Source organism: Synchiropus splendidus, chromosome 4, assembly GCF_027744825.2.
Source record: "Synchiropus splendidus isolate RoL2022-P1 chromosome 4, RoL_Sspl_1.0, whole genome shotgun sequence".
Taxonomy (NCBI): Eukaryota; Metazoa; Chordata; class Actinopteri; order Syngnathiformes; family Callionymidae; genus Synchiropus; species Synchiropus splendidus.
In genome coordinates this window covers 33,343,165-33,358,667 of record NC_071337.1, presented here as the reverse complement: position 1 = coordinate 33,358,667, position 15,503 = coordinate 33,343,165, and the positions used below count along the sequence as shown (strand labels likewise).

At 42.6% G+C, this 15,503-nt stretch overlaps 3 non-coding genes across 3 annotated transcripts; all 3 read left to right on the top strand.

Moving 5' to 3' along the window:
• The first annotated feature begins 9,349 nt into the window (after positions 1 to 9,349).
• trnar-acg (transfer RNA arginine (anticodon ACG)) lies at positions 9,350 to 9,422 on the top strand. Its single transcript has one exon. It is a non-coding gene; the product is annotated as a tRNA-Arg (tRNA).
• Positions 9,423 to 14,079: 4,657 nt separating this feature from the next.
• On the top strand, positions 14,080 to 14,152 carry trnam-cau (transfer RNA methionine (anticodon CAU)). Its single transcript has one exon. It is a non-coding gene; the product is annotated as a tRNA-Met (tRNA).
• A 429-nt stretch (positions 14,153 to 14,581) lies between these two features.
• LOC128758275 (U5 spliceosomal RNA) lies at positions 14,582 to 14,692 on the top strand. The gene has a single exon (XR_008414479.1). It is a non-coding gene; the product is annotated as a U5 spliceosomal RNA (small nuclear RNA).
• Positions 14,693 to 15,503: the final 811 nt, after the last annotated feature.

Sequence of the window (15,503 nt, the reverse complement as noted above, 5' to 3'; positions counted from 1 at the left end):
AAGACATTTAAAGGATCTACCTCTGAGTATTGACCGCGAAGGTTTTAACAGGGGTTATTCGCTGTTTGCATTTAATCTCAATCCAGCCGACGACAACGACGCTCTCTCCCCTGTCTCAAATCGGAATTTAAGACTGGAGTTGAGATTCAGAGTTGCTTCACCAAACACCGTAACACTGATTGTGTACGCTTGTTATGATTCCATTCTGGAGATTGATGCGAAAAGACAAGTGCTGGTGGACTATTATTAAAAAGTTATGGCTAGTCTCCAGTTACAGAGGCTGCTGAGAGGTCTCTTGGGCGACACATTTTACGGTGTATGGCTGTCGGATAAAGTTGCCTCAATTGACTCACGCCCTCAGACTGCCTGCATATTTCATCGTCAACACACATCTGGCACATAAACCAGGAGAGCACTGGTTGGCTTTAACTCTCGAAGAAGACGGTAGAACAACTTTCTTTGACTCGTTTGGAATGGGGCCCTACTTTGCACATTACCCTGAAAATAGAAGAGAAAAGAAACATTCAGGCGACATCAAGTACAACAATGGTCAACTACAGCACCCTCTGTCGTTTGTATGTGGTCATCATTGCGTCTTCTACCTCTGTCATCGTGCTAGAGGGCTGTGTATCGAAGAAGTATTCGGTCTATACAGTGACAATACCTTGAAAAACGACCTCATGGTATACAACTTTGTGAAAGGACATCAACAATGTTTAAAAAGATGTGCACACTGTCCGTGGAAACAACAAAGCTGTTCTCTTCTGTATTTTAAAGACTATTGTAACGTGTGACTAATCTTATTTTTTGTGCGTGTGTTTAAAAGAAAAATCTGTAATCTCATAGTAATTCAATAAAACATTTTATTGATGAAAAGACTAACTGTGTACATGCCAATTATTCAGGAAACCCATCGAGGTGTTAGAGACAATTTCTTTCCTTTGGTCACTACACGCGTCAAGCGTCGTCGAGGTGTCACTTCAGGATCCTTTGGGTCGGGAGACCAGCTCTCAGCTATACTTTTCTTTCGCGAGATAGAATTCGATTTAAGTCTCTGATATTGAGCCCTCGCTTCAGGATTGGACAGCAGTGTGAGAGGGATGTTTAGCTTTAATCATGTGACGAGAAACTCGGACCATCCCTCAGGTAACGAAGAACTTGTTTTCTTATACAGTAGGGAAAGGTACTTGAAGATAGCAATCACATGAGAGCCTTTTACAGCATTTCCTTGATACATAAATTCGCCATTCATATTCCAACCATCACCGTTTTTGGACATCCTCTGGATAATGTATTCAGCATTTCTTCGAGCTTTTGACGGAAGGCTATTTAGAATATCCTTACCCAAGTCATCTGTTACAGAGGGTGTTTTTAGAACACTTTCGACACGACTGTCAGAGTCGTGGGGATGATCGCTGGATCCGTCTCGTAAAGTCAGAGTTACTCTCCTGTGGTCTCTCTTATCCTGTTTAGTAAAGGTTAAATATCTCTGCAATAGAGCATCATACTTTTTAATCTTCTCATACGAGTTTAACTGAGAATCATTTAGAATGGTCCTCATCTTCTCATTCAATTCGTCTTTGGCAGTTTCACGGATGTCGGAGGTTGGACGTGATAACTGGTTAATTTGCTGAGGAGAGACGAGATATATTTTCTGGACAGTCTTCATAGTGTTTTACTTCTTTACAAGTCCTCCTATTAGGTTTCCAATGATTGGAACGGCAGCCGCTAGCAACGGCAAAATGAATCCTCCCGATTGCTTTTTAAGAATACTTCGTTTACGCTTCACACACGCCTTTTCATTAGCCAAGAGTCTGGTGTTTTTCTTCTGTTTTTTGAACTGAGACTGCAACAACAAAACATTCCCCTTCAAAACATTCAGGGCGATCTCGCCGAGAGCTTGAATAAAGTCCCGAGAACTATGCATCAAAATATCTTCACGTTTCTTTGAGGGAGCATGGTATAGTTCCTTGAGTAAACCTGCGTTTCTTTTTATACGCGCTGACAAAACTTAAGCAGACGTTTTTGGTATGTACACAGTGTGACGTTGATGAAGTATCCCAGTCCGAGGTCTGTAGCGTTCTGGACATGAGGGTGTTAGATCAACAATTAAGTACCTGTGAGCGCCGGCTGTAGCATCTTCAAAGCATCTTCATATTTTTATGATGTCTGTACTGAGTAAAAATGCGAACAACCTAGGGGTTTTCAGAAGCTTCAAAAATAACAGTCACGAATAATCAAATGTTTTCTATCAGAAGGAAATACATCTTCATTTTCAAAACATTCAGTTAAACCTTCAATGAATTTGATATTTTTATTCATATTTTGCAATTCACTGTACGTAGGTTGAAAAGAAGTATAAATACATACAATATTTATTTACAATTGACATCATCGATAACATGTTCACAATTTTCAAGTATACATTTTAGAAAATGGGTCTTTCCTGACCCTGATGGTCCCACCACTAGACATGAAAATGGCGTTTTCATACGTGGATCGAAATGAATTTCTTCCACAATGACCCACTCATCCACTCAAACCTCGGTTGTGCCTTCCGAAAACAATCGTCTCTTATCGTACGCGACCCGGAGTCTTTTAGTAAGTGATCTGATTTCTACTGTGATGTTCTTTTTATCCCTCACAATGTTGTGTTGATGGGTCTCAAGCATCCCATCAGGTGAATTCTGTAAATAGCCCTTTACAAGATCTCTGACGGAGTCAAAGTTTATCTGCTAACAAGACTCTTTTATTTGCATGATACCTTTAACTTTCATTACAACCTTTTTCTGTCCTTTGGTCCTATAACCATACGTCTTAGGACCCGCCGAAACAAAGTCCTCGATGCTATCCCCATCGAGTCCATCAGTCAGATCACCGAGATAGTTACCTAATTTTAAAGGCGTCTCGCCGTCTTTCACCACATATATCAAGCTGTCTGTGTCAACATGAGAACATTCTCCTGCAATTTCTCCATGTAACTGTACAACTTCAGACGAGCATAAGCAGCGGTAAAAGCTCTGATAAAAACATTTCTGCTTTTACCAGGAGGGTAGGGACCCTTGTAACGCCACTGGATCACAACTTTTCTCATCCAGCACGTTAAAGTAGCTGACCTCGTATTTCCCTGAAAACAAGAAACTGAAAAACTCGTTGGGGTCTGACACTACAGAAACCTGAGACATGTTCTCTTTCTGACAGAACTTGCCGCAAAGGCAATTCAGACAAGCCTTAGCCACCTGTCTCTTTGCAGGTTTGTGACAAATCTTATCAGCACAAAGCAAAATCCCCTGATGGGCTTGATAATCCTGAATGTATTTGTCGCGGCTTTCCTGATCAACGGCCTCAGCAGGGTAACCAGAAGCCTCCTGCTTGCCCTTCAGGAATGTACGGCTGTAACCTGTGAAAATACAATTGCTAGATCTCTCAAAATGCCATACTTCAATAATCTTGGCCACCTTGTATCCTTTGTCCAGAGCCTTGTTGAACTCAACCGTGACCCAGACCCCTGTCAAAGCACGTCATCATTATGCATACAGTCATTGTCTTGAACATTACGACTTGAACAGATACTGCATAACGTGAAGTGTAATTTACCCCCTGGTCCTCTGTAGGGTAAAACAGGTACATATAAACCCCTAGGTGGATAGACAACCACCTTGATGAGACCAAAGTACTGTCTGGGATCCCCGAAGTCCTTGTGAATTATTCGAGGATGACCTAGGGGGTAGGAACATGTGCTGTTGACGTAAGGATACAGAGAGGTGACATCAGCGTAATAAACTTTTTCACCAGGCTTAGCCGTGTAATGCAGCTTTAAAGTGCTGGTTCTACCGCCATAGAGGGCATTACGAGGGTTGAGAGGCTCAGGGGTGTCAAAATCTAAGAGAAAATCTCTGAGATCGTCACACGATTGTCGAAGCGAACACCATTCGTGGTCCCAGATGGTAATAAGATGCACCCCATGATCAGACTTTAATGCCTGCTCTCTCTCCATCGTAGCAGAGTAGAATTCAGGGGGACCTCATGAGGGTCAACACATGAAGGACAACCGTGGAAGAAACATCCATAAAACTCCCAGGCCTGCTTAACACCGTCAACTTCAGCATAACCGTCAAAATATTGGCCAAACACCACCTCCCCACGGTTCAAGGCATGTTGTATGAAAATGCCCTGTCTGTGTGATTTCCATTAAAACCACTGGATGGAAGCAACTGAGAACCTCTTGTTACGTAATTGTTGGGACATGGTATGGCTAATGTGTCTGGTTTTAAAAAGTTGGTCCTGAAAACAGCCATACATATATATATATATATATATATATATATATATATATATATATATATATATATATATATATATATATATATACAGGGTCGGTGATGGTGGAGTCTTCCACCACGGTTAGGATTAAGGAGACAAGAAAGGCTGTTTGCTAAGCAAAGCTGATCAGTTCCATCACCACCAACTGCAAAGAGATGTTGTCTTTTTTTACCAATAATTTCGGCATCCAGTGTCTTTTCGAGTTTGCGTTTAGCGCCACCTCGAGGATTATGCACATTTTGGACCATTAATTCAATTCTCTTACCCATAGCGATGACTCAGATTGCACGGTGTTGCTCAGGAGGTCCTCAAAAGCAGGGTAGATATTTCCCCCGTCACCTTCAACCACAACATTAACGTGTTCTTGAACATCTTCACCTACCACTTCAAGCTGAACCACATCCTCTCGATCTGCCAGTCTCTGTGCTTCATCAGCCAACTCTCTGACCTGTTGCATCAAACCTCTGTAGAAAGTAGCTAAATCAGGAGTACCGGGTACAGCAGGGAGTGTTAGCACCCTTCGTAGCCTATCTGTATTAAAAGGCTCTATGACTTCTGATTCAATACCGGTACCTCTAATACAACATCCTTCCTGAACCGAATCACTGTCAACATTGTCATTGCTACAGCTAGAGCCAGACACATCTATCAGAGGGTCAAGAGCAGGTGTCCCTGAATCAGCCGCCGCTGTAGATTATCAACAAACCTAACCAATCGCCATTGTCTAAAGAGGTATCAGCCCTACCCTCGTGAGATGATGCAGGAACCATATTTAAAATACGATCATCCTCTCGCTCAGGGAAAAAAATGGACTCCATGTTTTCATTTACACTTGGATCTTAGACCAGCTCTACATCCTCCTCAGACATGTCGTCAAACAAGACAGACAGAAACATACGTGTCGGTGAAGCACTCTGGTCAATGAGGTGTGGTGTAGTGTTCTGGTTGTGGGTGGATTCAGGGACAGAACCAGAAGGAAAACCATCATGGTTGGCCATAATTTAACAATAAAATAATAATTTAAAATTAACAAAACAGCAACTTCAAAACACAATGCCCTGCGGTTCTTTTAAATAATCACGCTCCAAATGGACCTTACTGTGGTTGAACTTCAGTCAGGTCAGTCCACGACGTCTGTTACCACCAGGTCCTTGTAGTTGTAGGAGCCTCACGACACCAGCGCTTTATTTGTGATGTCCTTCCTGACGATTTCTGTAACGATAATATATAAGACATATACATCCCAGCTGATTACTCATTGAAAAAGTTGTTCATCTTACCTTCACAAAGATTTCTCGTCAACCGTCGATATCTACGTGCTTGAAGCGCTAGACAACGACTCTGTATTTTGCGTTGATGTAGACGACGTAGTACGCGTATGTACTCTGCATTCAAGCTGTTGCTTTACAGTCGTTGCAGCATAGAACGCCAATAGGGTCGGTGATGGTGGAGTCTTCCACCTCGTGGTAACCCTGTATATATGTATATATATATATATATATATATATATATATATATATATATATATATATATATATATATATATATATATATATATATATATTCACCTACGGCGTGCAGAGGAAGAGTCATCCATAGTGAGACTGGAGTCCGTTTGAAAAGGAGGATGAAGCTCTGGAAGGTCTGGTCAACAGCAAAGGTTACCCCTGAACTGATGTAAAATGTGGTCTGATCTGATAAGACAATGTTGGAAGAGCTCAGCGTTTGCTAGATAGCTCAGAGGTGTAAACTTTTTCCCCTGTCAAATGATGCTATTTGAAAAGGAGGGGTGGGTGACCTGTGTGTGTGTGTGTGTGTGTGTGTGTGTGTGTGTGTGTGTGTGTGTGTGTGTGTGTGTTTGTGTGAACTTTGTCTGAACAATGTTGTCTGAAGACAGTGAGGTTTGCCGTCAGACAGACCAATGAGGTTTGTCTTCAGACAGACCTCTCTGTCTTCAGATTGTGTCATTTGAAGATTCAACCGTCCGGGAAAGAACTCACATCTCCTCAGCAAATTAACCGGTTATCACGGACACTGTTTCAGTGTCTGAGAAAGAGTCAGGCATGATGGCTGTTGTTCCCCCACTGTGTGACCTCATTTTTTGAACGTATTTCCTGAGTAAGTAAAAATGCATTGTTTCAAACTCACATATGGTATAAAATTAAATAGACTGATTCAACAGAAACTCATATGAGACGGATAGCTGTGTCATTTGAACTAATGCTGAAAAAAGTATTTCTTGCTTTTGTTTTATCCTTGTTCACTGCACCTTATTTTCTGAAAACTAAAAGTATTTTTCAAACAAGTAGAAATTATCTGTTTTAAACACATGTTGAAAAAAATGGTGCATGAGTTGGGTAGCTGTGTCATTTGAACTATTAGTGAAGACTAAAAAAGTGTTTTCTTTCTACTGTTTTATCTTTAATGAATATTTCAAGAATGAAACACTGCTTCATAAGATGTTAAATAACTTCTAAAATGTTTATACCAGAAATAATATTGGAGCTACTAACACGTTTTGATTATTTAGTCTACAATGCAGAAACAGTTTGAACATTGACTAATGCTGAAACTTTAGTTTTATTTTCAATATCTCAATTTCGTCCTTAAGGTAATCCCACAGAGCCACATCAAACCCCTCCCTAATGCAGACCCTACCTGACCTCCTACCGCGCCTAACCATTTGTTGCGGCTGTGAGGATGCAGCTGACCCCTCCCATGCATCACACAGGTTGTTGCTTCCCCCCTCGACCTTCGTTATTTTCCTTCCTGTCATAAAACAAGGGGGATGGCTATTATTTTAATTTCCTGTTGATATAAAAAAGGGGGAGGGTTATTATTCTAATTTCTTGTTGATATAAAAAAGGTGGGGGGGCACTCGATCTCCTCTCATTCTAACTCAGTTGTCTCTGTTACCATTGCCATGTCATGGTTCTGGGTCACGTGATGAAAGTGCCTTTGTTTAAAAGTATTCCAGCTTTGATTGGCATCAGAATTAGAGGGGGAATTGTTACAAGATGCTATTTTGTCTGATCTTGTGGTTTTCTTCATCCCAAGCTAGTCATGAACATAACATCATGGAGCTGATCAATATCTCTGAGAGTGAGCAGTGACACTGAAGAGATACTGAGAATTGGCTGTGGTGTGGTCACCAGCTGAGACATTCAACCAAGGCCTCCTGATGTGGTGGAAAGAACTGAGAGAAAGTATGGTCTCCAATACTTTCTCTCAGTTCTTTCAACTTCTTTACCTGATACCTTTGCTCTGTTTCTGACTCAATTCTTCCACAAGCAAATTACCAGGAAGAAGACGAGCTGTGCCACATCTGAGCTGAGTACAACCGTGTTCCTCTGACGGTCTTCATCATCCTGAAGTCAAGAAAATGAACTCAGGCAATCGAATCCCGGTCGTCCACGTGAAGGGCAAAGATGCTGTCCACTATACTGACAAGGATTCTGCTGGCTTCTTTTCACAGGAAGATGAACCATTCAAATCTCTGTGGATAGAATCTTCAGGTACATTTTTATATTACATCCATTTTTTAGACCCAACCATGTCCATCTTTAGGGGGAGCTTCAATGGAGGAAAAAAAAAAAAGAATCAACCTTCCTAACCAACCTGTTCCTGATGGCATTTAGCATCACAATGCAATGGGTAAATATGAACATCACCTTAATATTGGTTTTGGACTCAAAAGTTGCAAAATACACGGAAAATAATTATTATAAAAAGCGGGATAAAAAAAACGACGGGATTGTGACAACGCAATTGAAAAACCTTTGGTGGGGAAGGAATTTAAAAAAAAAAAAAAAACAATCACTGCAACACATAAAATAACAACCTTCCACGGTGGTTTGGAACCTCTTCTTTCCCTTTGCTTTAAATTTGTGATAATGTTTGTCTTATATTCTTGTATTCCTCTGTTTTGTTCTCAGTGCAGTTTCTCAATTTCTGACGTTTACGTGCAGGAAACAATGAGGCCATTTGGTCAAAGCTTGAGTTGGAAACGTCACAAAAGTGTCTGTTTCTCCAGCAAGGATTCAAGACATTTCTGCATCGCATCACATTCTAGTGTATTGGATTCAACACATGTTTCGGTAGCTCAGTCAGTAAGTTGCTGCGGCCACAACGCAGGTTACGAACCACGAGACCAGGGGTGGGCAATCTGGTCCTCAAAAAGCCGGGAAGGTGCAGGTTTTTTTTCTCCCAACCAAACAAGCTCAGACAGTTTAACCAATCAGGTGCAGGTGAAAAAAACAGCACCTGACTGACAATCAAGTGAGTTTACCCTTGAGACACCTGGTTCTTGGTTGAAACAAAAACCTGCAGCCACTGTGGCCCTTTGAGGACCGGTTTGAGACCCCTGGTCCCTGTCAAGGTAGTGTTAGCAGTTTTCCATGAATCTTTATCTTTATTTGCATCAATGTATCTTGAAAAGTCGACTCTGGCTAGCAGGCCAACTTCTGAGGACTCAGGAGAGGAATGTTTTGCAGTGAGTGATTTGGGTGGAACAAGAGGCACGTGGCATGTTGAGTCCTCCTCATCCATCACAGCCGCAGCATCTATGTTCAAGACAGGACAGAAATATTTTGTAGACAATCTCCATATGAGGTGGCTAAAAAGTTGGCGTGGGGCTCGAACCCATGGCCCTGAGATTAAGCAGTGTCCTTGTTAGTATAGTGGACAGTATCTCCGCCTGTCACGCGGAAGACTGCGGTTCGATTCCCTGACGCGTAGTTGATGTTTTTTTTTTTTTTTGATGCAGTTTGCTTAATTTACATCGGGCACCTGATTCAGTGGCTGTGGAAACTAGGAATATCCTCAGGATATTGAGCGAAGCGAGTCAAACTTCGATGGCAGTGGAGGCACCATTGTCAGGAGGTGGTTCACCCAAGGCTTCAAGGATCCAAGCACAGAAAGTGTCTTTTCATTCTGGCACTGGGGCTGAACTGCTTTGGAATGTTCTCAGGCATCTGATACCCTACTTTCACTCAGGTCAGTTCATATGGAATTGAGCAAGAACACTGGGCTAGTGGCGCAATGGATAACGCGCCTGACTACGGATCAGGAGATTCCAGGTTCGACTCCTGGCTAGCTCGAGCTAATCTTATCTTTCATCCTTGATGTGGAAGTAAAACGTGGGAAGAATGTTTGTGCACTGCGTGCTACCAAACTGTGCTGCACTGAGAACAAAACAAAAAAGAGGTTTTTGTGTTGTTGGTTTTTTTTTTCGTTCCTTCCCCACAGAAGGTTTTAGATTCAAATGGTGCGTCAGCCAATCAGCCTCACACAACACACCAAGGGCAAAACCAGACAACAAAGGAAATTCCTCCTACTGATGTCCCGTAACAACAGGTCCTTCACACCAGAGACCACAACCCACAGGCAGACAAATGCAGATGCACGGTGGTTATGAACACAACTGACTATCACAGGAAGATGGAAAGCCTGTTAAACAACAAAGACATATGTGAACCGCAGAGCAATAACTCTGTGACACACAACATTGCCAAACATCTAGCCCCACTCTTGGCACCGCTGGTAGGGCACAGCACCCACCACATCATCAACTCTACAGACTTTGCACGAAAGATACAGGGAACTAAACTAGATGCGGATGAGACCATGGTCTCATATGATGTCACGTCCCTTTTCATATGTATCCCCACCAACGAAGCGGTCACCACGGTAAGAAAGAAACTCGGCCATGATCTCAGTCTACCTGACAGAACCAGTCTCTCACCAGAGAACATATGTGAATTGTTGGACCTTTGCCTCACCACCACTTACTTCCAATACAATGGATCCTTTACAGACAAAAACACGGTTGTGCAATGGGCTCCCCAGTGTCACCCATAGTTGCGAACCTGAATATGGAAGACATTGAGAACACTGCTTTGGCTTCTTACAAGGGCACACCACCCAGCTGTTGGTTCAGATATGTTGATGACACCTGGGTCCTAATCTAAAAGGATGAAGTGGAACCCTTCACACAACACATCAACTTGGTAGACGGACACATCAAATTCACCCGAGATGATGTGGAAAACAACAGACTACCTTCTCTGGACTGTGTTGAAGCAGACTGGAGCTTCAGCATCGAAGTGTACAGGAAACCAACACACACACAGACCAATACCTCCAGTTTGACTCTCATCACCCACTAGAACAAAAACTAACATCAAGCCCAAAACCACAGCTCTCTTAGGGGGAGAGAGAAGGAGCATATCAGAAATACCCTTCAAAAATGTGGCTACCTCAACATGGCCTTGACCAAAACATCAAAAGGGAACACAAAGGACAAAGAAAACAATGCCCAGCGCCATAACGGCATTGTTATTCCCTATATGTCCGGGGTCTCTGAGAAACTCAGAAGAATCTTTAGCAAACATGAAGTCCGGGTTCAGTTCAAACCATGCAACACCTTAAGACAGAAACTCGTCCATCCCAAGGACAAAACGCCTCACCACAAAAGGAGCAATGGGGTTTATGTAGTCCAGTGCAGCCAAGAGTCCCAGACCTTTACATTGAAGAAACGAAACAAGCTCTCATCAAACAAAAGGTCCAACACAAGAGAACCAACTCCTCTGGACAAGACTCAGCAGTCCATTTAAATCGAGAGGACAAGAAACACTCTTTTGAACACAGCAATGTTCACATTTTGACCGGTGGTTTGAAAGAGGCGTAAAAGAAGCCATTTTTGTCAAAGTGGAAAAACCCTGTGTAAACAGAGGTGGAGGACTGAGACACCATCTATCATCCTCATTCAATGCTGTCCTGAACACCCTCCCCAGGCAGATTTAGCCACTGATCTAGGCTTGGAGAGGTCCTTCACACCTGTACAGTGTGGCATCATCATCTGAATAGCCCCAATTGCCACCTGGGCTACATTCAGCATTTGCATTAATGGCCCATCAACACCCATGACCAGTGGCCGGGGACCCATTAACACATCTCCATTAGCATAATGCTGACTCTTGTCACCCATCACACTGGATTGGCTCTACCCCTGTCCATCAACATCTTGTCCCATTCAGATGGCCTGATATAAGCCTGAACTCCAACCCAGCTCAGTAGAACTGACGAAGCCTCCTGGATAGGAGGCCAAACGTTTTCTTTGACTATTACTAGTCCGGTTGACCTGATTCAAACCTTTGCTGCGTGATGACCCGGATAACTGAGCAGCCTTAGCCTAAAGTTCTAAAACAAATACATTGGTCCAAAGTTTTTCAAGTTATGAGGCTGGGATGTGCAATATCCCAGTCTTCAAAACATTTATTTTCGATTGCACAGTAAAATGACTGTGAGTCGAGCATGAGGCGTGTGATCTCAGGGGCTGGTGTCAGGCAAATACAGAAGAGGAGAGGCATTTCCTCTATGAGGAGCTTCACTGAGGCATGAGCATTGAGTTGCTGATTTACGGAGATGAAATGGGGGAAGTTTTGCAAATATAATATAACAGTGACCAGTGTGGGTATCGAACCCATGGCCTTGCTACATGATACTACTATTGACTAGTTTAACTAGAGAGGTCCAGAATCACTGCGTTGTTGCAATGGTATAGCATAGCATAGTAGCATAGCTCTGTGGCGCGATCTGCTTTATCTTGCAGTAAAAACTTCATTCATGTACTCACTCCGACAGACATGATGTTGATCTCCCTTCTGGACAATCCTCTTAAACAGGGGTCACCAAACTGTCCCAGAAAGGGCTGCTGGTTGAGTCCAACTTCAGCTTGCTTGCCTTGAATGACCCCATGATAATATCACCTGAAATGTATGAAAAGAAAAAAATACTGCTTCTCCTTCGTCATCTGTGAACCTCAGTGGTGATCTTCCTCTTCTTTATTTATTCCTCTTCTTTATTTCTTTATTTGTTCAACTTGTTCCCTCGCTCCTCTCCTTATCTCCAGAACAGCAATACAATAAGTCCTGCCACTGGCCGGTTAGCTCAGATGGTTACCGCGTGATGCTAATAACGCCAAGGCCATGGGTTCAATCCCCATAGTGGCCACTGTGACATAACACCTGCCCCTGAGATCACATGCCTCATTCTCCACTGACTTGCTGTTTTAATGACAGGATATTGCACATCCCAACCTTAAAACTGATCTGAATGCTGCCAAAATATTAAAGAAAACATATAGAGCTTTCTGTATCGCTTTTTTGTGTAGAGCTAGTACAATGATGTCATCACACTCTGTTGTCATTCATGAGAGGAGGAGGATGGGCCTTCCTCCTGCCTCACCTGCTGCTGCTGCTGCGTCTCCTCCAACTTTCCAACCTCCATTATGTGCAGGACACCAAAGGAAGAGAGCAACTGAGGGAGGGTCCCCGGATGCTGATGCTGAGCTCAAGCATCTACTCATGAACTCCCTCCACAAACCCAACTCAGAAGATGAGATAGTTTTCAAGGTCCTGGTTGCTTCAATGCAGATATTGTCAACGCAAATAAAAGATCACATCATTTACTAGTTATTTTATCAAACAAAACAACAGCTGACTGAAATTGGGATCATTTGGACCCTTCATTTATTTCCTTTGTAGCCACAGTCTCATGAAAGGAACCAGACATCGCCCCCCTTTCCTCCCCCTCTATTGACCCTCGTCCCTGCTGGGAAGATCCTTCAAAACACACCTACATAGTTTACTTCAGGTCTGACTATGATTCTGTGTGTATTGGATGAGTATAAATGAATGAGTTATTTTATATTTTGCAAATAAAGAGTTTGATATTGAACATTTGTTTTTGTGGAAAATGGCTTCACAGAAAAAAATCAAAATCAATCAAATGTCAACAAACTGAGTTGAACACAGCTTTGTTTTATTGCAGAGATGAATTATAATATGCAAGGACCTTTGCTCTGTTAAACAGGTTGGTGACTCTTGAATGAGCAGTTGTGGTGCACTGATAACTGTTTGTTCACAAAGGAGACGCTTCATCTGCGACAAAAACATGTGGTCTGTGGTAGTGGTCCTCTGGTCAGCTCCTGGAAGTGGCACTGAAGCAGTTGGTGATGAGTCTTCTGCTACAGAATGTCTGCAAAATATAAACCATACATTGCTATGTAAACATATATATGTAGGTGATAATTTAACAAAGTATATATCGACCATACAACAGGACATCAACTCACAGGATAAATAGATTTAACACAATGCATTTAATTGTTGCATTAATTCATCACCACAAAGTTGTGTAAACTGACTAGACTCTTTAACTGGACTGGCTAAAGCAACAGTACTTATTTTATGCTACAGAGCCAGCAGAACTGATGATGAGGCCTCCAAGTAGATTTCTGAACCTGGCAACAGATAATAGCTGAAATGTGGTTTGGTTAAATGCTCAAATATGAATTCAGTGTGTGATTCAGATATTTTTTAGGCAGCAGAGAAGGCCTTGCAGGCCCTTACACCCGCCACTGCCATTTCCTCTTTGCCCACAAAGACCTTCAGGAATAATTCCCAGAATAATCCCTTAGTCCATTGCAGGCATTGTTCCCAATATATTTAAGGTTCAGATTTAGAAAGAGTAACGTGTTTACATTCTTTCCTTTCATCACACTTCTTCTTGAACTTATTCATTGTCCAGCCTTAACACTGCAGGTCCTGAGTTGCAGTTACTCTGAGATGTCTCTTCGCAATCCTCCTCATGGATGGGAATGTTGTTTCATGTATTTTCTACCAAAGAAGTGGGTCTCCATTCCATGCACTTGGCCTTTCCTCTGAGTCACGCTGCATTTCTATGAGCACACAGGCCTCGTTGGCGCAGTAGGCAGCGCGTCAGTCTCATAATCTGAAGGTCGTGAGTTCGAGCCTCACACGAGGCACTTTCTTTTTGAAAAGTGATATGGATTTCCATTCCATTCATGAACGTTGAACTGTTTTGGGGGACAAGCTTTGCAACATGACTCCTAGCACGACCTTTATTTGTGCTGTTTCCACGGAGCGATATGTGTCCATTTTCCCCTCTTCCCGAACATCAGGAAAGTTGTGGATGATATTTGTGACCGAGACCAGCACGATGTAGGATGGACGACTCAGAACATGAGAAAATTCTCTTTTGTGTTCTGATCACTTATATGTGTGCAAAACAGGTCACTGACAACAGAAGACGATCACCAGTTCACAGATGTTATTGGAACGATGGTTCAGAGGATTGTCTTGAAGTGCTGGTTTGTTCAAAGGCTGAACAACACCATGAGTTAAAGGTTGATGTGGAAGAATACAGCTCCTTCTCTGGTTCAGTGTCAGTAGTTCGCTCATGTTTCTCTTCAGATCGTATAAATCTTTCGCCTTTTACTAAAGATTTCCGTGGAGAGGAACAACATGAGCTTATACTTGTTTTTGATGCCCTGCTCTTGTAGGGCTTCTTATTGTGTTCAGTGAAACCTGTCTGGTTAACGACTTTGTATCGCAAGTGCAGAGTTGTTATTCCCAAGATATGTATCTACGAAGCAGCAGAGTGTGTTGTCTAACTTCAATTGAGTCATCACTCCATTTCCATGGTTTTCAGAACATGTCTTCCTGCTCTCAAAGTGTCTCTCTTTTTGTAGAGATTCTCATGTCTCTGTGACGTAATTGGTCAGCACGTTTGGCTGTTGTGGGAAAGGCTAGTGGTTAGAGTCCACCCTGGGAAGAAGATCCACTTTGGTTCCGTGACGAACCTCACCGTTAGTAGGGCAGGTGATTGGTTGGTGATTTCACAGTGCTGTCGGCCCGTACGTTCCCCAGGGGACTGGAATGTTTGATTTCTGCATTCAAAGGGTTTCACCCAATACTTTGAGGAAACTGCATGAAAAGATCAGACCCTGCCTTGAATTGTTGGACCGTCACGGTATACAGTCTGGTTGAACTCCAGTCAGCTGAAGACCAATGAAGTCACACACACTGTGTTACGTGACGGTTCCACAGAGCGATTCCTGGTGGACACAACATCACTTCATGCGGCATATTCCACCTCAACGCACAACACTATTGTCATGTGACAGTTCTGCAGACTCAAAATGACCTAAGCATCCTAAACACACACCAACGTTATTGGTTGGACTTGAACCTACACAGGTACAACCCAATGGATTTCAAGTCCATCGACTTAACCAGTCGGCCACAACAACAACGTTACTGAGCCACTTCATCAGGAATTTAGTTTTGGGTGAATTAGAAATCAGTTCATCACAT